Here is a 22,996-nt window from a genome sequence, read left to right on the forward strand (position 1 = left end):
ATCAATGATTGGACAGAGTTGCAGGCATCAGAGGAAAATCCAGATAACACATATTGGACTATTCATTTTGATGGCTCCAGGCAATTGGAGGGCTCGGGGGCTGGAGTTGTGCTCACTTCCCCTCGAGGTGACAAGTTTCGTTATGTTCTTCATTTGATGTTCCCTTGTACTAACAATGCAGCTGAGTATGAGGCCTTGCTCCATGGTCTTCGAATGGCTAAGGAGATGAACTTAAGCCAGGTAAGGTGCTTTGGTGACTCAGACTTGGTAGCTCAACAAGTCTCTGGTACTTGGGATTCCAAGGATCCACTCATGGTGGCTTATCGACGGGAGGTGGATGTTATTGCGGGTCACTTCAAGGGTTATCAGGTTGAGCATGTTGATCGGTGCAAAAATGAAGCGGCGGACGCTTTAAGCCGGTTGGGTTCTCAACGTAAACTGGTGCCGCCCAATGTTTTTCTTGACGTTTTGCATAACCCGTCGGTCAAGTTACCTACAGAGGAGGATTTGGCTATTCCTGACCCGGAGGCACAGTTGGTGGCGGCTCTTCATGTTATCCCTGATTGGACGGTCCCATATTTGGCATATATGACCCGGGGCGAGTTACCTGAGGACGAAACTTTGGCCAGGCAGATAACCCGGCGGTCCAAGTCAATGACTATTGTCAATGGGGAGTTGCATCATTGCAGTGTCACAGGGGCGTTTCAGCGTTGCTTCTCTCCTGAAAAAGGCTATGAGATTTTGCGTGAGATCCACGAAGGAGATTGTGGTCATCATGCCGGTTCAAAATCTCTAGTAGCCAAGGTTTTTCGTCACGGTTTCTATTGGCTGACGGCTCATGCTGATGCTGAGGACTTGGTCAAGAAATGTGACGGTTGTCAAAAGTTTTCACGTCGAGCTCATGTTCCGGCTCAGGAGTTGAGGATGATTCCGATCACTTGGCCGTTTGCAACTTGGGGGCTTGATATGGTTGGACCTTTTAAGAGGTCCAAGGATAAGAAAACCCACCTTCTGGTGGCGGTTGGTAAGTTCACTAAGTGGGTAGAGGCAGAGCCAGTCAGTAAGTGTGATGCAGCACCGGCGGTTCAATTCATGAAGAAGGTGATCTTCCGTTTTGGCTTCCCACACAACATTATAACAGACAATGGCACTAATCTCTCCAAAGGTGCTACGAAAGAATTTTGCCAACGTGAGCACATCCGGCTTGATGTGTCATCAGTGGCTCACCCCCAGTCTAATGGTCAAGCGGAGAGAGCCAACCAAGAGATCCTGAGAGGCATCAAGCCCCGGCTTATGGTTCCCTTGCAAAGGACGCTGGGTTGCTGGGTGAAGGAGTTACCTTCCGTGTTGTGGAGCATTAATACCACCCCCAACAGGTCTACGGGTTACATGCCTTTCTTCATGGTTTACGGAGCAGAAGCAGTTCTCCCTAGTGACATCCGTCATGACTCGCCTCGCGTGGCGGCTTATGTTGAAGCGGACAATGAAAAAACACGTCAAGAAGCACTGGACCTGTTAGATGAGAAGCGGGACATAGCGGCGGCTCGATCGACGATTTACCAGCAAGATCTGCATCGTTATCACAGCCGTCGGGTTAAAACCAGAACTTTTCAAGAAGGGGATCTGGTGCTCCGGCTTATCCAGGATCAGGCTGATATGCACAAGTTATCCCCACATTGGGAGGGACCCTTTGTGGTCAGCGAGAATCTGAACAACGGGTCATACTACCTTATCGATGTTCGAGAGCACAAAGACACGTAAATCGGAGGAGGAGACCCACCGGCCGTGGAATATTGCTCATCTTCGGCCTTACTACACCTGAGCCACAGGCTCTCCTTATGTACATATTTCTGACAATGTATATATTATGATCAATATAATAAACCGGCATCCCCGCTAAAGCGGGGCCTCTGTCGTTCTTTCTTAAAAAAATTGGTCACATGGGGGCTTCCGGCTTATGCATGAAGTTATGATTGCCCTTTGAACCGGCTGATAAGCCAAAAAAAACACTTGGGGGCTTGCTACCCAGGTTAAAGGGACCAAAGAGAGTCTGTTGTAAAAGCACAGCTCAAACATAGGTGCCCCTTGGGCACAACCCACAATATCATTTGGGGGCTTGGTCGTATTCGAACCATAGCTTATACCCTCTTGATTGGCGTAAGGCCACCAGGATAATCACTTGGGGGCTTGGTCGTATTCGAACCATAGCTTATACCCACTTGATTGGTGTAAGGCCACCAGGATAATCACTTGGGGGCTTGGTCGTATTCGAACCATAGCTTATACCCTCTTGATTGGCGTAAGGCCACCAGGATGATCACTTGGGGGCTTTGGTCGTATTCGAACCAAAGCTTATACCCTCTTGATCGGCGTAAGGCCACCGGGATGATCACTTGGGGGCTTTGGTCGTATTCGAACCAAAGCTTATACCCTCTTGATCGGCGTAAGGCCACCAGGATGATCACTTGGGGGCTTTGGTCGTATCCGAACCATAGCTTAAACCCTCTTGATCGGCGCAATGCCACAATTATGACTATCTAAATCTTCTTGATTTTTTAGGTTTATTTGATAAGGCTTATAATGCTTTATGATTATAATTCAACTGTGTTTATTAACCCAGCCTGGCCTTTGACTATAAGTCACCAGTAAGAGGTAAACTAATATCCGGTGTTTATTGACACGGCCTGGTTTTATTCATAAACCGGCAAACATATGATAATTACCAGTATTCAAGTTTTGGGTTATCACCCTTACTCACTAGTTTGGTAAACCAACAGTGTGATCAAATATCACAGGTATGATCTATTTTAGGTTATATATGGTTATTCTTAAAGTCCAGCCCTGGTTATAAACTATCTTAGTTTCCATGGTTTTATATTGGGCATTATAACCCGCCTAGCGGTAAACCGCCAAGACACTTTCAAACTGTCAAATGCAGGAACAGATTCAAGAACTGATAATCTCATGAAGCAGATGCGACATATCTTAACATGACGGATTAACAGTGTTATGCAAAGTAATATGCACGATGGCATAGCAGATCAAGAGTTTAAACTAGCCTATTACAAGGTGGTTGATGCCCAAAAGAATAATTGTTTTCAATAAGTCTTGCACAAGGCAGAAGTTAAACCGACCCTCGGTTTATGAATCTTGGCCAGGCTGGCTTGAAGCTTGCGAATCATCCTGCGCCGGTTCATCCTCCTTTTCTCTACCCAGTTGCTGGAAGTCAATGGTTGACCAATCGATCCGAGTTAAGGCTTTGAATACAGCTTCATCACTTATAAGGGTGGAGGGGTCAACATCAGGGGCATAGGTATGCTTACGGATTGGCGGGATAAAATTTTGCGCATCATAGGTTGGCGCATTAACCCGTTTGTTGTCGGCATCATAAATCGACTGATAATGTGAAAGATCAGTCTCTTCAGCCAATTTGCTAGCCAATGGACGCATTTCCCTCGTTATGGCTCTGAGGTCGTCATTATCAAAATCTGACCCGTCCTCCTTTATGCTTGGATAGTCGTTTCCAATATCGGCCGAATCAAGGTCAGATATCCATGCTTTGGCCCGAGTTAATGCAGTAAGAGCACCTGCCCTGGCAGCCGATTTCTTCGGTTCTTCAAACCGGTCAGGCATCATTGACAGCCTTTCCAATGTTTCCTTGATTAAGGTTGGGGCGGTTTATTATGGGAGGTTGTGCAGATGACCCGCTGTACGCCGGTACATAACTGCTCTATAAGTGTATAGGCAGCTTTCAGCTTTAGACGCATATCTGAGCCAAGATGCGCAATGCGGCTTCCTGCATTATCAAAAAACATTAGTAAACCGGTAATTTCATAGATACTACATATCTTAAGCTTATGAAGAGGTTCTTTGCCAAAAACAACAGAGGTCATGGCATTTATTTGCCGCTTCAAGCCATTCAGCTCCTCTGTTGCCGGATTAAGGGCCACTTCAGCATCCTCAGCCCTCTTTAGCAGAGTTGCTTTCTCTATGTCCCAGCCTGCCCGCTCGTTTTTGAAGTCCTCCTTCAATTTCTCCATGGTTGCTAAAGAGCTGGTCAACTCCTCTTTGGCCTTGGAAGTTTCTGCTTGCTGAGATTTAATGTTATCTTGAAGGTCGGCGATTTGGGATTCTTTCTTGCTAAGATCAGCCTATAAGAAACATTCAATTTATGAGTTGGCAGTACATATTTGAAGTCCCAAGCACATAACAAGTTATACACTTGGCACTTGGGGGCCAATGCCTATTGCTTCTTATCAAAATTGTGATAAGTCCCAAGCTCAATACAAGTATTATTCTTGGCACTTGGGTGCTAATGCATATTTGTTCAAGTTAAGGCTATGGATTTTTCTTCCATCAATCAGTTTGGTCTAGCGGTTTACAAAGGTATTTCAACAAGAATTTTTGGACTAACAACATGAAGTCCCGGTTCATCCTTGAAAGGGTAAACCGGCCCTTGGGGGCTACTGGAGTTGATAGTCTAAACCGGTCATAAGGAAAGAATACTTATGCAGAGTTGGTGACATTTACCTCATACCGCTCCTTCATCATGTTCACTAAACCGGCTTCATAATCACGGCTTGTGTACAAACGGTTTAAAAACCCAGAATGGATATCTTGGGCGTTGAGGTGGGCATAGCTTGCCAAATCCGTTTTCCACTTGCCCTTGTCCATAGCAGCAAATTCTTCCTTGGCACTATGTTTTGACAAAGCAATAGGGTTGCCAGGGGTGGTGTAGCCAAAGCCAGTAACTACAACATCATCTGTTTTGTCATCAGCAGTTTTGACTGGGCTTGTCGGTTTATCAGCATGGCCCGTCGGATCAATTTCCATTTGTTCAACAATAAAGTCATGATCTTGCGGTGGCGGATCATCAAGAATAGCGTCAACGTTTGGTTCCAATGGTTCTGGGGTTTTCTCCGGTTCAGTGGCCGTGTTGTCGTCAGCCGGTTTATTCAACTTAGGCTTTTTGCTGGGTCTGGCTTTAGCTCTGAAAGGGACGAACATAAAGGTTAGTATAGTGAGTAAACGTAAGGTATAAAGGGTTAATTTGATATGCTCACCCAGGAACAGTTTTGAGGGGTGGAAGTTGTGTCCCTGTGGACTCGCCTGAGGAAGAATGAGAAGTTCCCTGATAGTTTGAATCAGACGGATTAAGAGGTTGTCGGAAATAACCCGCCTTGGGATAAGATGTGTTAGAAATATAAGAGACCTTTGGGTGGCGTTTACGAAACGGCGTGTTCGGTAAACCGGATGAAGTAACCACCTGGCCACTATGCCGGGTTGTGCGGCGAGCTTCGTGTTGCTGTTTCTTCAAAAGAAAGTTTGGATCCAAATAAGCTAGAGGGTGTGAAAATCTTACTTTCCGGTTTGCTTGATGGGTTTTCTGTGTTGGCAGAGGATCTGAACCGGAGCAAAGAATAATTACCTCTACTTCACCAGCATGGCTAGCCTCAGCGTCATCCTGATAATGGTCATGGTCAATGAGGTGTATGAAAAAGGAGCCAAGAGAATCAAGTTCTACCTCTGATTCCGGGTTATCAAGATCATCATCGATGTTCAACTCGGTGGACTCGGCGGTTTTCTTCTTGGCAGGCTTCTTGGTGACCTTGGTCTTGGGGCGAGGTGTCTTTGCCGGTTTATCCTGTGGTTTCTTCTTCCAGAATGGATCATCACCCTGTTAAAAATTGACAAAGGTTATAAAGGAGTATTAAAAAGATCGGATTAAAACAGGAGTTAGGCAATTCTTACAGCTGGTGGTTTATTTGAAACGCAGAAGGGACTAAGCCCCGTTTTACTGCAGACGGCTACCGGCTCATCCAGTATTTTCTTGACAGATTCAGTAATTTCAGCATCAGTTAGCTGAATATCAATGTGCCGTTGAGGGTCTTTCACATCCCCTGTGTTGGGGATATGACTATCAGGCATGACCCGCTAGGAGGGGCCGGGTCATCCTGATAACGATTCATCTCCATGAAGCCCAAGATCGTAACGATGGTTCATAGATAGGCTGAGTAAAGGGCCCAAGCCCAAAGGCGGCTTAAGGCCCATAGTTATAAACCGCCATATGTCTATGACTTGTATTGTAAGGTATATGTAATTGGTCTCCGAGCCGGACACGTATATGAGCCGGCCGGGACTCTGTAGACCGCAGGGCGTCAACCCGTGTATATAAGGGGACGACTCGGTGGCGGCTTAGGGCAAGAAACAACAACTCGAGAGACAGGCAAAGCGTATTCGCTCCCTGGTCATCGAAACCCTAGCAATATCACCTCAAACTGGATTAGGCTTTTACCTTCACCGCAAGGGGCCGAACCAGTATAAAACTCCCCGTGTCCCTTGTCCTGTTTAACCCCTTTAAGCTAATCTCGTTGCGATGGCTCCACGACTAAGTCCTCACACTAGGACATCTGCCGTGACAATTCCACGACAGTTGGCGCCCACCGTGGGGCTATCGCACGACGGTTTCAAGTTCTTGGAGGGAAACTTCGAAGGGCTCAAGGGATACGCCGTGGGCCGGATGACCAAGAGTCGTTGCGGCAAGCTCTACATCGACGATGCAGGTTGGGGCCCCGAGGCCGGCTCAATTGAGTATGGGTACCGGGTCCCCTTCGGCGGAATTCACGTCTTCATTGGCAAAATCGGCGAGCCGGGCCCTGAGCCGGACATCTGCACAGACATCATTGAGACGGCTCAGCGTGCGAGACCCGCCCGTGTTCAGCCCGCCATAAAATGTGCCTTCGTGGGATTCATCCATGGAGCGGAATCTGAGGATAGATCGGTATCTGGCGGTGAGAAGGTCATTTACTCTAATGGTGAGTCGTCCACTGGCGAGACCGAGATATTGTACCAACTGCAAGACGGCCGGCTTGGGGGCTGTTCTGATGGCGACAGTATTCCGGACCCCTGTGAGCCGCCGAACCGGGTTGCGATCTTCATGGCCGGTACACAGCCGGTGCAGCACTCGTCGACTGCAGCAGCAATGGTTTCTAGGTCAGCAACGGCAACAGCTGCCGGGGCAGGAGGCCTTGTGCGCCCGCCGGCTCAGGTCATAACTGACTTGCTGGATAAGCTGACAGCATTGTTAACAATAGTGGTTAACCCGGTAGATCAGGACCAGCACAACGTGGCAGTTGCAAAGTTGGGTGATGAGATAGCGCAGGCTAAGGAGGAGCTAACACTACAAAAAAATACAATTCCGTGATGATACGTGTTTGTCATAGTAGGTCGCGTTTTTTGTCATGCATGTACATCCATGACAATTTTATGACAGAATCAAGATAGTCATACCTGTGCTGTCGTAGAAGTGTTCCATGACATTACCAAAATTATCATCATGGAAGTGTCCACTTCCATGACGATAAATCGCGCGTCACAGAAGTGCTTTCGTCAAGGGTGACCGACACGTGGCATCCACCGTAACGGAATGCCGTTAAGCTATCGGGTTCGGTTTTGGATCCGATAACCCGCCAACAGCCCCGACCAATGGGGATTTTCCACATGTAAAATCATCATTGGCTGGAGGAAACACGTGTCGGCTCACCGTTGGGACAGATGTCATCCACTCATTGGACCTGTCGTGGTTTTGTCACGGCAGATGTCCTAGAGAAAGGACTTAGTCATGGAGCCATCGCTACGGTTTAGCTTAAAGGGGTTAAAGCGGACAAGGGACGCAAGAGAGTTTTATACTAGTTCGGCCCCTTATGATGAAGGTAAAAGCCTACGTCTAGTTGTGATGGAATTGATGGGGTTTCGATGACCAGGGAGCGAATATGCTTTGCCTGAGTCTCGAGTTGTTGTCTGTTGTCCCTGAACGGCCGCCGGGTCGTCCCCTTATATATATGGGTTGACGCCCGCCGGCTTACAGAATCCCGAGGCCGGCTCATAATCGTGTCCGGCTCGGTCTCTGCTACTTCTATCTTACAACACAAGTTTACATGTCAATGTCGGTTTATGTCTACAGGCCTTAAACCGGCTTTGGGCCCTGGGCCTTCATGAAGCGTCACCGTCTGTCTTCATGGACTTCAGATACAGATGAACTACTTATGGGGTTAACCCGACCTCTCCTGGCCGGTTTACGCCCAGTGGTAATATCCCCAACATTAGGCCCCAGATTGATTTGAACTGGTTCATGTTAATCCTCAATACTTAAGAAAATTTCTTCTTCAACATCTTCACACAATCTTGTAAACCGCCGTGACATCATCTTCTAGGATCATGGTAAACCGCTGTGACGTCACCTGTCATTAACGAGCCTTCGTCAATCGAGGCGACAGCTCCGCCTCATATCCAAAATTTAGGCTCCTTGATTTGCGCGCCTGACGCTTATCTTTCTGCCCATATAAATAGGGCCAGGGGGTCTTTCCATTCCCCCCCCATATCTCTTCACCTCGTCCTCTTCCTTGCGCTGCCCGACCTTTGGAGCTCCACCGCCACCGTCGACCTTCGCTTCTGCCTCAACTCCGGCCGCTGCATCACCCTGAATGCACCAGAGAATCGCGGCGCCTCTCCGCTCTTCCATCAGCATCGGTAAGCCTTCTTTCCTTCCGCCATAGATCTGTCATTAGGGTTTCAGTGTTCATCGGTGTTCGTCGGTGTTCGTCGTTGTGCAATAGCTCTTTGATTCAAACCTTGATATTTATCCTGTACGACGATAGCCGTAGCCCTTCTTTTCCATCCATGCATCTCGTTTAAGTAGAAAATCCCATCTGAACCTTCATCAACTGCTTCGGTACCAATATTTAGGTCTGAATATATTTTCATTTTCTGACATGCGGTAGATCCAAAATTATAATGCCAACTTGTGAAACCTATTTTCCCCTTCACTTATACATCTTTAATACCAGATTGGGCGGTTTAACTTCATATACAAAATGATGACCCAGTAGATACCATTAGTCCCCTGTTGAACCGCCAATGCTTTCATCATTGTACTGTTTCCATTGTCAGACTCCGGTTTACAAATAACCAACTCCGGTTTATCAATATGCTTGTATCCTTATACTGCTGTGTAGTTGTCCACTGTAAATCTTAAACCGGCAATAATCATGTTTCAGATTTCCATTGCCATGGCCAAGCAAGTCTATGAATGCAATTGGGCTCCCTCTCGAGTAACCGAAGAGTAGTTAAACAATCTTGTTAAAACGGGATCTTTAGCTAAAAAAGATGTCATCCACTGGAGGGTCCCTGGCCCGGAAAATCCTCCTACACCCAAGGATGGAGAGGTAGTCGTGTTCGCTGATCATCTCGGACGAGGTTTTAACCCTCCCAGTTCAAAAAAATTCCAGGATGTACTGGCTAGTTTCCAACTGCGCCCTCGAGACATCGGTCCCAATTCTGTAACCAACATCTACCACTTCCAAGTCTTTTGTGAGGTTTATCTGCAAGAGGAACCTTCAGTCGAACTGTTTAGGGATTTCTTTCACTTAAACCGTCGCACAAAGTTCTCGGATGGACCCAATACCGAACTGGGCGGAATGGCGGTTCAGAAAAGGAAGGAGTCACCTTCCCCCATCCCAAACTCCACAGTCACCCCAAAGAGTGGAACCAGACTTGGTTTTACTGCATGGATACATCTCCATCTGATGAAAACCCCCTGCCGGGTTACCGCCCTGAACGCCTTAGCAACACACATCCTTTTCCTCAGAGGTTGACGGCAAGAGAAAGGGCCAACTATGCTCCCCAATTATCAAAGCTTAGAGCCTTCATGGCGAACGGTTTGACAGGAGTTGATCTTGCTCGTTGCTGGATAAGCTGGAGTATTCTGCCCCTAAGCCGGCGCTCCGGTTTGATGTGTGAGTATACGGGGAGTTTGAAGGATGCTCAGCGGCACATTGACATTCAGCTTACAGATGCAGAAGTCACTGAGGCTGTAAAAAAGATACTGAACGAACCGGAGGCTGTCTGTGCCCAAACCGGACTACTCCCTTTCTGCACCTTCAACAAACTACCAGCTGTAAGAATCATATAATCTTTTTATATGAAGTTGCTTCTGTCCAAATATTCTCTGAAAGTGTGATTATTTTCTGACAGGGTGATGATCCGTTTTGGAACAAGAAACCATCCCAAGACAGACCGGCGAAGCCGCAAGATAAACCGGTCAAGCCAGTTCGTCCAAAGACCAAGGTTGTTAAAAAACCTGCCAAGAGAAGGACCACTGCATCCTCCGATCCACCAGCTGATGACGATGTGGGTAACCCGGAACCAGAGGTAGAACTTGACTCTCTTGGTTCATTTTTCGTACATCTCATTGACAAAGATTATTATCAGGACGACGCTGAAGGCAGTCATGCTGAGGACGTAGAGGTAACCATTATTTCCTCCGAATCAGATCCTCTGCCAACATCAAAAATCTGTCAAGAAAACCGGAAAGTAAAATTTTCTCACCCTCTTGCTTACTTGGACCCAAACTTTCTTTTGAAGACGCAGCAGCACGAAGCTCGCCGTACAACCCGGCACAGTGGCCAGGTAGTTACCTCCGCTGGTTTACCGAACAGTCCGGTTTGGAAACGCCGATCAGAGGTCTCTTATCCCATTGATACTTCATGCCCAAAAGCAGGTTGTTTCCGCCAGCCTCTTAACCCGTCTGATTCAAATTATCAGGGTACTTCTCACTCATCCTCTGGGGAGTCATCGGCCACGCAGCTTCCACCCCTCAAAACAGTTCCTGGGTGAGTTATGCACGTGTCTTTATTCTTGATGTGTTATCTTTACATACTGTACTGATCCTTATGTCTATCTTTTCTCAGCGCCAAGCCAAGACCCAGCAAGAAGGCTCGGTTAAGCAAACCGGCTGATGACAATGTAGCTGCTGAACCAGAAACAACTCCAGATCCGGAAGAAACCAACACTGACGACATGCTTAACGATCCGCCTCCTCAAGACCACGACTTCCTTGCCGAACAAGTGCAAGTTGACATTACAAGCCATGCAGACCGTCCAACCAGCCCTGTCCAAACTGATGACAAACCGGCCAGTCCGGTTAAGGATACTGACAAATCGCCAACTCCAGCGAAGGCTGCTGATGATCAAGATGATGACATTATGATTACTGGCACTGGCCACACCACTCCTGGCAACCCTGTCGCTTTGTCAAAGCATACTGCCAAGGACGAGCTCTCTGCTATCGGCAAAGGCAAATGGAATGCCGATTTATCAAGCTACGCCCATCTCAATGCTCAAGACATTCACTCTGGCTTCTTGAACCATCTGTATACCAGCCGTGACTATGAAGCTAGTTTGGTAAACTTGATGAAGGAGCGATATGAGGTAACTACTATTTTTCTCTTTTGTCCAATTGCAGTTTATCAACTCCTAGTAGCCCCCAAGTGACGGTTTATGATACCAATCTAAACCGGGACTTTGTCATAACTTAACTTTGCATATTTAGCCTCCAGGGACCAGATTACTTCTTTATGATGAACCGGTTCCTTAAAATTTGCCATACTGCTCTTTCACCGGTATAGCCCCCAAGGGCCGGTTTAACTTTATAAAGATGAACCGGGACTGTATAAGAATTCCCATACCAACAGTTTTTGAGCAAACACACATTAGCCCCCAAGTGCCAAGATTAATACTTGTATTGTGCTTGGGACTTGTAGAAATTTCTGATAAGGAGCAAATATGCATTAGCCCCCAAGTATCAAGGGCATAACTTGTTGTGTGCTTGGTACTTCAAATATGTATTGTCAACTCATTATGTATCTGTCTCTTTATAGGCTAAACTGAGTAAGAAGGAAAGCCAAACCGCTGATTTGCAAGAGAACATCAAGTCCCAATAGGCCGAAACTTCCAAAGCAAAAGATGAGCTGACGAGCGCCTTAGCCGCTATGGAAAAGCTAAAGGAGAGCTTCGCCAAGGAGCGGGCGGTTTGGAACACAGAGAAATCCGCTTTGCGGAAAAGAGCTGAAGACGCTGAAGCAGCTCTCAAACCGGTGGTAGACGAGCTGACTGGTGTAAAGCGACAGATACATGCCATGACTGCTGCTGTGTTCGGTAAGCATCCTTACTTTATACTTTCAACATATCTTCCTATGCGTTGCCGGTTTGCTGATGTTTGCAATGATGCAGGAACTCGCATTAGTCATCTGGGCTCTGATGTTCAGAAGAAGCTGAAGGCTGCCTACACGCTGATAGAACAACTGTATACCGGCGCACAACGAATTATCTGCACCGCTTCTCACAATAAGCCGCCCCCGACGTTAATCAAGGATACCTTAGACAGGCTATCTATGCTGCCTGCCCGGTAGAAGAGCTAAAGAGGTCTGCTGCAAGGGCTGGCGCTCTGACCGCACTAACCCGGGCAAAAGCATGGGTGCCTGATCTTGATCCGACGAATGTGGCTAAAGGCTACCCAAGCTTAAAAGAAGACGGATCAGAATTTTGTACTGAAGATCTCCGTGCCATAAACCGGGAAGTACGTCCACTGGCTTGTCAACTTGCTGAAGAGGCTGATCTTTCATTTTACCATGCGAGTTATGATACTAATAACAAGTGGGTTGCTGCACCAACTCCTGAGGCTCAAAACCTGATCCCTCCAATCCGTAAGCACACTTATGCCCCTGACATTGAACCGTCCACCCTTATAAGTGACGAATCTGTGTTCCAAGCTTTAACTAGGATCGACTGGACAACTGTTGACTTCTAGCCGCTGGGTAGGGACGAAGATGAATCGGTGCAAGATGATCCGCAACCGTCAGGTCAAGCTGATAAGCAATCATAATCCGGGGCCGGTTTAGTCTTCCACTTGCTGCAATGCTTATTGAGAAACAATTATCCCTTTGGGCACTGAAACACCTTGTAATAGGCTAGTTAAAACACTTGGTCTATTATGCCTTCGTGCATATCTATCTGCAACTAATGCGTGTTAATCCGCCATGCTTAAGATATGATGTTCATAATCCATAGCTATTTATTCAAGTTATTCCTGCAGATAAGAAGCTTAAAGCGCCCTGGCGGTTTACCACCGGGCGGGTCATGATACCCAAATATATATATGACCAAGGTTTATAACCAAGGTAAAAGATAACCAAATATGGAAATATATGGTACCTGTGACCTTTAGGCATAGTGTTGGCTGACCAACTTTGTAATGAGGGTAATAACCCTAATCCGGAGTAGAAGTAACTCCTGTTATATGATGCCGGTTTATCAGAAAACCGTTCCGGGCTGTGATAAACACCAGTTTATTCCATACTGGTGACTTTGAGTCAAAACCAGACCGGCTGATAGTCTCCGGATTATAATTTGATTGTATACTGTCAACTTGTAGTTGATAGCCTAACCGGGCTGATAAACACCGGTTTAAAAACGTCACAAATCTTATTAAAACAAAGAAAACTCAGCAAAAGGCAAATAAAAACCGTTGTAGTCGAGGCTTTTCACGGGCTGCCAGGCCCCAAATTTGATCAAGAGGTGTAGCTATGGTTCGGGTTCGACCAAGCCCCCAAGTGATGCTGTGGCATTACGCCGATCAAGAGGTGTAGCTATGGTTCGGGTTCGACCAAGCCCCCAAGTGATGCTGTGGCATTGCGCCGATCAAGAGGTGTAGCTATGGTTCGGGTTCGACCAAGCCCCCAAGTGATGCTGTGGCATTGCGCCGATCAAGAGGTATAGCTATGGTTCGGATACGACCAAGCCCCCAAGTGATCTAATATCAAGCTTTGAGAAGCTAAAACAAGGGGTAAACCGGATGCCGCTTTGTAAGCTCCATGTAACCACACATGATGTAAGAAAACAACAGATACCCCGCTTTAGCTGAGGTTCCAGTTTATTATATTGATCATAATATATACAATGTCATAATATGTACATAAGCAGGGCCTGTAGCTCAAGTATAGTAGGGCCGAAGATGAGCAATATTCCATGACCGGTTGGTCTCCTCCTCCGATTTACGCGAGTCTTTGCGCTCTCGAACATCGATTAGGTAGTATGACCCGTTGTGCAGATTCTTGCTGACCACAAAAGGTCCTTCCCAAGGGGGGGATAGCTTGTGCATATCCGTCTGATCCTGGATGAGTCGAAGCACCAAATCTCCTTCCTGAAAGGTTCTGGTTCTAACCCGACGGCTATGATAACGTCGCAGATCTTGCTGATAAATCGCCGAACGGGCTGACGCCATGTCACGCTCCTCATCTAACAGGTCAAGAGCTTCCTGCCGTGCTTTCTTGTTGTTAGCTTCAACGTATGCTGCTACACGAGGTGAGTCATGACGGATGCCACTAGGAAGAACCGCTTCCGCTCCATAAACCATGAAGAACGGTGTGTATCTTGTCGATCTGTTGGGTGTGGTATTGATGCTCCATAACACTGAAGGTAGCTCCTCAACCCAACAACCCGGCATCCGCTGCAAAGGAACCATAAGCCGGGGTTTGATGCCTCTCAAGATCTCTTGATTGGCCCTCTCCGCTTGACCATTGGACTGGGGGTGAGCCATTGATGACACGTCAAGCCGGATGTGCTCACGTTGACAGAACTCCTTCATGGCACCCTTTGACAGATTGGTACCATTGTCTGTTATAATGCTGTGTGGAAAGCCAAACCGGAAGATCACCTTTTTGATGAATTGAACCGCCGTGGCTGCGTCACACTTACTAACTGGCTCTGCCTCCACCCACTTCGTGAACTTATCAACCGCCACCAAAAGGTGGGTCTTCTTGTCCTTGGACCTCTTGAAAGGCCCAACCATATCCAGCCCCCAAGTTGCAAACGGCCAGGTGATTGGAATCATCCTCAATTCTTGAGCTCATACATGAGCGCGCCTTGAGAATTTCTGACAGCCATCACATCTTTTGACCAAGTCCTCGGCATTAGCATGAGCTATCAACCAATAGAAACCGTGACGAAATGCCTTGGCCACCAAAGATTTTGAACCGGCGTGGTGACCACAATCTCCTTCGTGGATCTCACGCAAAATTTCACGGCCCTCCTCAGGAGACACACAACGTTGAAACGCCCCTGTCACACTGCAATGATGTAACTCTCCATTGATAATAGTCATTGACTTGGACCGCCGGGTTATCTGCCTGGCCAAAATTTCATCCTCTGGTAACTGGCCCTGGTTTATATACGCCAGATATGGAACCGTCCAATCCGGGATAACATGAAGAGCCGCCACCAACTGAGCCTCCGGATCAGGAACAACCAAATCCTCTTCACCAGGGAGCTTGACGGACGGATTATGCAAAACATCCAGGAAGACATTAGGTGGAATCGGTTTACGTTGGGAACCCAGGCGGCTTAAAGCGTCCGCCGCTTCATTCTTCTGCCGGTCCACGTGATTCACCTGATAACCTTTAAAGTGACCTGCAACAATATCCACCTCACGACGATATGCTGCCATTAGTGGGTCCTTGGAATCCCAAGTGCCGGACACTTGTTGAGCCACCAGATCCGAGTCACCAAAGCACTTAACTCGGCTTAGGTTCATCTCCTTAGCCATCCGAAGACCATGGAGTAAAGCCTCATATTCAGCTGCATTGTTAGTGCAAGGGAACATTAAACGGAGAACATAACAAAACTTATCACCTCGTGGGGAAGTTAATACGACTCCGGCCCCCGAGCCCTCCAATTGCGTGGACCCATCAAAATGAATAGTCCAATAAGTGTGATCCGGCTTCTCCTCTGGCGCTTGTAATTCTGTCCAATCATTGATGAAATCCACAAGTGCCTGAGATTTGATCGCCGTTCGGGGGTATGTATTTCAACTCGTGAGGCCCGAGCTCGATAGCCCACTTAGCAATCCGACCAGTTGCTTCCCTGTTCTGGATTATATCCCCCAAAGGAGCGGAGCTGACCACCATGATGGGATGACCTTGGAAATACTGCTTAAGCTTCCGGCTTGCCATGAAAACCCCATACACCAATTTTTGCCAATGCGGGTACCTCTGCTTGGACTCAATAAGTACCTCACTGATATAGTAAACCGACCGCTGAACCGGATATTCCTTTCCTGCCTCCTTGCGCTCCACCACAATGGCCACACTAACAGCCTGAGCATTAGCTGCCACATATAGCAACAATGGTTCTTTGTCCACTGGAGCAGCGAGAATCGGCGGATTAGCCAGCTGCCGCTTTAAGTCCTCAAATGCTTCATTAGCGGCGTCACTCCAGACGAAGTTATCCGTTTTCTTCAGCATCTGATATAAAGGGATGGCCTTCTCGCCAAGGCGACTGACAAACCGGCTGAACGCGGCAATCCGGCCTGCCAGGCGTTGAACATCATTGATACACTTCGGTTTAGCCAAGGAGGTGATGGATTTGATCTTTTCCGGATTAGCTTCAATGCCTCTATTAGACACCAAAAAGCCCAAGAGCTTGCGTGCAGGTACACCAAAGACACACTTGGCCGGATTAAGCATCATTTTATAAACCTGCAGGTTATCAAAGGTTTCCTTCAAGTCATCAATCAATGTCTCTTTCTTCCTTGATTTTACCACAATGTCATCCACATAAGCGTGAACATTGCGGCCGATCTGTTTATGTAGACAATTCTGCACACACCGTTGATAAGTCGCCTGGGCACTCTTGAGCCCAAAGGGCATGGACACATAGCAGAAGGCTCCAAAGGCAGTTATGAAGGCTGTCTTCTCCTGGTCCTTAACTGCCATTTTGATCTGATGATAACCAGAATATGCATCCAAAAAGCTTAAACGCTCGCAACCCACCGTAGCATCAATAATTTGATCAATACGGGGAAGGGCAAAAGGATCTGCTGGACAAGCTTTGTTGAGGTCTGTGTAATCCACACACATACGCCAAGTGCCATTCTTCTTGAGGACCAGCACCGGATTAGCCAACCACTCAGGATGGAATACTTCAACGATAAATCGAGCCGCCAAGAGCCTGGCTACTTCTTCTCCAATAGCTTTGCGCCTTTCTTCATTAAACCGGCGGAGAAACTGCTTGACTGGTTTATACTTGGGATCAACATTGAGAGTGTGCTCAGTGAGTTCTCTCGGTACACCTGGCATGTCAGAAGGCTTCCATGCAAAGATGTCCCGATTCTCACGGATGAACTCGATGAGCGCGCTTTCCTATTTTGGGTCCAAGTTAGCGCTGATGCTAAACTGCTTGGACGACTCGCCTGGCACAAAGTCAACAAGCTTAGTCTCATCAGCCGATTTAAACTTCAGGGCCGGATCATGCTCGGTAGTTGGTTTCTTCAACGAAGTCATATCTGCCGGATCAACATTGTCCTTGTAAAACTTCAACTCTTCTGTTGCACAAACCGACTCAGCATAAGCCGCATCACCTTCTTCACACTCCAGAGCAATCTTGCGGCTCCCATGCACGGTTATAGTTCCCTTGTGACCCGGCATCTTGAGCTGCAGATAGACATAACATGGCCGTGCCATAAACTTAGCATAAGCTGGCCGTCCAAATAGGGCATGATACGGGCTGCTGATTTTCACCACTTCAAAGGTCATGGTTTCTGATCTCGAGTCATGCTCATCTCCAAAAGCCACCTCCAGAGCTATCTTACCAACAGGATATGCCGACTTACCAGGCACCACACCATGGAACACCGTATTGGACGGTTTAAGATTTTTATCTGTTAACCCCATGCGACGGAAAGTTTCATAATAAAGGATATTGATACTCCTCCCTCCATCCATGAGTACTTTAGTGAACTTATAACCTCCCACCCGAGGTGCCACCCCAGAGCCAGATGACCCGGATTGTCAACCCGGGGTGGATGATCTTCTCTACTCCACATAATCAGCTGCTCAGACCAACGCAAATAACGGGGCATCGCCGGTTCAACGGCATTCACCGCCCTTTTATGAAGCTTCTGATCGCGCTTGTCCAAGCTAGTGGTGAAGACATGATACTCTCCGCTATTCAACTGCTTCGGGTTGCTTTAGTAACCCGACTGCTGCTGCTGCTGATTGCCCTGATGATTATAGCCACCTTGGTTACCCTGATTACTTCGATTGTTATATCCACCCTGATTACCGTGGAAGCCTGAATCGGAATTTCCTCCACCATAACCCGACCCATGAGACCCGGGGCCTGAACCGCCTCCTGGTCCATGATCATACCGGAAAGAATCAGAATTTTTGAACTCTTGCATGATGTAACAATCTTTCCAGAGGTGCGTGGACGGTTCCTCCTTCGTCCCATGCTTTGGACAGGGCTGGTTCAACATATAAGACAAACGGTCCGGATTAGGATTTGGCCTTCCACCGCGCTGGGGCGGTTTACCCTTACGCCGCTGGCCACAAAGTCTAAACCATGGTCCTCCTTACGCTTGCCGCCGTTTCCATGACCCGCCGGGTTGTGGTGCTGCCCCTTGGTGTTGGCGCTCTTCTTTCCCTTCCCTGTCTTATCATCGTCAGACTCGGGATCCTTGGTACTATCAGAGTCGGCATACTTCACCAGTGCAGCCATGAGGGTTCCCATGTCATTACAATGATGTTTGAGCCGTCCCAACTTCAACTTCAGGGGTTCAAACCGGCAATTGCCTTCGAATGTTAAAACTGCGGTGTCAGCATTGATGCGATCTGATGAATGCAAAATCTCCGAAACCCGGCGCACCCAATGGGTTGTTGACTCTCCTTCGTCCTGGACACAGGCAGCTAAGTCCACAATTGACATGGGCTGCTTGCATGTATCCTTGAAATTCTGAATAAACCGGGCTCTCAACTCGGCCCATGACCTGATAGAACTAGCCGGTAAGCTCTTTAACCAAGTGCGGGCTGTCCCTTCTAGCATCACTGTGAAGTATTTCGCACATGCCGCATCGTCCACATCCAACATCTCCATGGCCATCTCATAGCTTTCGACCCATGTTTCAGGGGATAAATCGGCGGTGTAATTCGGCACCTTGCGCGGGCCCTTGAAATCCTTGGGCAGGCGCACATTGCGCAATGCTGGGACAAGACATGGCACTCCCAAAGAACTAGAGGTAACTCCTGGTTCCACCGATGTGGTTGGACGAACCGGAGTAAGCTGACGGGCTTCATGTTGTGCCGCTAACTCGGCTTCTCTGCGTGCCCGAGCCCGGTCCACCACCTCCTGAGCATTACCAGCACCACCCGCCGGGTTATTGCCACGGGGCGGATCATGGTTCCGCGCATTGCTTGACACTGTCGGTTCATCCATACGCCTGCTGTAACTCCGGCTTGGACGGGGAGTGGAATGAATCCGATCGCGACTATATGAATAAGCCTCCTGTTGAACCAAGGCTGTTTGAAGATGCTCCTTAACCCGACGCGCCTCGACCGCCGCTGGAGAATCGCCTTCGATCGGGATGGCCGCCAGCCGTGAAGCGGCAGCGACAATGTTGTCCATCGGGTTAGAATAGTGACCCGGTGGCGTGGGGACGTCGGTGCCACAATGTTGTTCTGACGAGGCGGATCCACCAAACGTGGTTGAACCGGTGCCCCTGCTCCAGGTGCCTCCGCCCGGTTTACCACCGGCGGATTACTAGTCCCTGCTCCTGGGGTGTTAAAGAGATTTCTAGCGTCATAAACCGGCGGCAGGTGAGATCGGTGCCTCCTCTTCAGGACTTCGTTCGACGCACTCTGATCCAGCATAATCCGGTAAGCTTGTGCATCCAAAGCGGCCCGCTCCGCGACTATCCTGGTATCCTCAGCTGCTAAGTCGGCTTTGGCCTGGGTGATCTGATCTTTCACTTTCGCGATTTCCGCATTGTGTGCATCCTGATCCGCCGGGTTAACCTCCGCCATCAGCGTTGCCAACGCGTCAAACAAATCAGATAGAACCTGAGCTGGCAGTCGCACAGGGCCTCCTGCCTCAGCCGCTGCTGCCGATCCGGAAATCATCGCCGCTGCGGTCGATGAGTGGAGCGCCGGTTGCGTGCCGGCCATGAAGATCGCAACCCGGTTTGGCAGATCAAAGGGGTCCGGAATACTGTCGTCATCGGAACAGCCCCCAATCCAGCCATCTTGTAACTGATATGATGACTCGTCGCCGGAATAAACGACAGTCTCACCACCAGATTCCGATCTATCCTCAGATTCCCCTCCATGGATAACTCCCACGAAGGCACGCTTCATGACAGGCTTGACCCGGGCAGATCTTGCACGCTGAGCCGTTTCGACGAGGTCGGTGCAGATGTCCGGCTCAGGGCCTGGTTCGCCGATCTTGCCAATGAAAACGTGTATGCCACCAAAGGGGACCCGGTACCCGTACTCGATTGAGCCGGCCTCGGGGCCCCAGCCTGCATCGTCGATGTAGAGCTTGCCGCGATGACTCTTGGTCATCCGGCCCACAGCGTAACCCTTGAGTCCTTCGAAGTTGCCCTCCAAGAACTTGAAACCATCGTGCGATAGCCCCACGGTGGGCGCCAACTGTCATGGTTTTGTCAAGGCAGATGTCCTAGAGAAAGGACTTAGTCGTGGAGCCATCGCTACGGGTTAGCTTAAAGAGGTTAAAGCGGACAAGGGACGCAAGAGAGTTTTATACTAGTTCGGCCCCTTACGATGAAGGTAAAAGCCTACGTCTAGTTGTGATGGAATTGATGGGGTTTCGATGACCAGGGAGCGAATACGCTTTGCCTGAGTCTCAAGTTGTTGTCTGTTGTCCCTGAGCCGCCGCGGGTCGTCCCCTTATATACATGGGTTGACGCCCGCCGGTTTACAGAATCCCGAGGCCGGCTCATAATCGTGTCTGGCTCGGTCTCTGCTACTTCTATCTTACAACACAAGTTTACATGTCAATGCCGATTTATGTCTACATGCCTTAAACCGGCTTTGGGCCCTGGGCCTTCATGAAGCCTCACCGCCTGTCTTCATGGACTTCAGATGCAGATGAACTACTTATGGGGTTAACCCGGCCTCTCCTGGCCAGTTTACGCCCAGTGGTAATATCCCCAACAGGACCGAAGGCGCCTATGATACGTCGACACGTGGCACGGTCGAACAGAGGCCCATTCCTGTGAAAAGGCCGGCCCGTTTGACTTGGTCAAAAGGTGGCGGGCCGGCCCATGGAAAGCATGTTAACGGCCTGTTCACATATAGCCCATTTACAATCCGGTAACCCAGGGCCCGTTACGGCCTATCCGAATTAGGTCCAGTCGCGTCATCTGGGCCGTCCAATATGATTCCAGCCCATTTTAAGTTCCGGCCCATGTATGGCCTGATGTCTACTACACAACCTTCTTCTTGTAGACGTTGTTGGGCCTCCAAGTGCAGAGGTTTGTAGGACAGTAGCAAATTTCCCTCAAGTGGATGACCTAAGGTTTATCAATCCGTGGGAGGCGTAGGATGAAGATGGTCTCTCTCAAACAACCCTGCAACCAAATAACAAAGAGTCTCTTGTGTCCCCAACACACCCAATACAATGGTAAATTGTATAGGTGCACTAGTTCGGCGAAGAGATGGTGATACAAGTGCAATATGGATGGTAGATATAGGATTTTGTAATCTGAAAATATAAAAACAGCAAGGTAACTAATGATAAAAGTGAGCGTAAATGGTATTGCAATGCTAGGAAACAAGGCCTAGGGTTCATACTTTCACTAGTGCAAGTTCTCTCAACAGTAATAACATAATTGGATCATATAACTATCCCTCAACATGCAACAAAGAGTCACTCCAAAGTCACAAATAGCGGAGAACAAACGAAGAGATTATGGTAGGGTACGAAACCACCTCAAAGTTATTCTTTTGGATCAATCTATTCAAGAGTTCGTACTAGAATAACACCTTAAGACACAAATCAACCAAAACCCTAATGTCACCTAGATACTCCAATGTCACCTCAAGTATCCGTGGGTATGATTATACAATATGCATCACACAATCTCAGATTCATCTATTCAAACCAACACAAAGTACTTCAAAGAGTGCCCCAAAGTTTCTACCGGAGAGTCAAGACGAAAACGTGTGCGAACCCCTATGCATAGGTTCATGGGCGGAACCCGCAAGTTGATCACCAAAACATACATCAAGTGAATCAATAGAATACCCCATTGTCACCATGGGTATCCCACGCAAGACATACAGCAAGTGTTCTCGAATCATTAAAGACTCAATCCGATAAGATAACTTCAAAGGGAAAACTCAATCCATTACAAATAGTAGAGGGGGAGAAACATCATAAGATCCAACTATAATAGCAAAGCTCGCGATACATCAAGATCGTGCCAAATCAAGAACACGAGAGAGAGATCAAACACATAGCTACTGGTACATACCCTCAGCCCCGAGGGTGAACTACTCCCTCCTTGTCATGGAGAGCGCCGGGATGATGAAGATGGTCACCGGTGAGGGTTCCCCCCTCCGGCAGGGTGCCGGAACAGGGTCCCGATTGGTTTTTGGTGGCTACAGAGGCTTGCGGCGGCGGAACTCCCGATCTATTCTGTTCCCCGATCGTTTTAGGGTATATGGATATATATAAGCGGAAGAAATACGTCAGGCGAGCCACGAGGGTGGAGGGCGCGCCCAGGGGGGGTGGGCGCCCCCCTGCCTCGTGCCTCCCGGGTTGCTTTCCTGACATGCACTCCAAGTCTCCCGGGTTGCTTTCCTTCCAAAAATAACTTCTCCAGAAGGTTTCATTCCGTTTCGACTCCGTTTGATATTCCTTTTCTTCGAAACACTAAAACAAGGGAAAAACAGGAACTGGCACTGGGATCTGGGTTAATAGGTTAGTCCCAAAAGTAATATAAAAGTGTTTAATGAAGCCCATAAACATCCAAAACAGATAATATAATAGCATGAATACTTCATAAATTATAGATACGTTGGAGACGTATCAGCATCCCCAAGCTTAATTCCTGCTCGTCCTCGAGTAGGTAAATGATAAAAGAAATAATTTATGAAGTGTGAATGCTAGCAGGTGCATAAGTTTGATCAATGATAATTTCAATCACCTTTTCTAGCATCATTATATGTCATAATAGTAGCTCAACTCATAAAACTTTTCATGATCAAGTAACAAGCTATTCACATGTTAAAGCATAGATCATAAACTTTCTTGAAAACTAACAAACAATGTTCTCAGTCATCAAACAATTGCACTTCATCGTATT

The sequence above is a fragment of the Triticum aestivum genome, chromosome 5D, assembly GCF_018294505.1.
Source record: "Triticum aestivum cultivar Chinese Spring chromosome 5D, IWGSC CS RefSeq v2.1, whole genome shotgun sequence".
In the NCBI taxonomy this organism is placed as follows: domain Eukaryota; kingdom Viridiplantae; phylum Streptophyta; class Magnoliopsida; order Poales; family Poaceae; genus Triticum; species Triticum aestivum.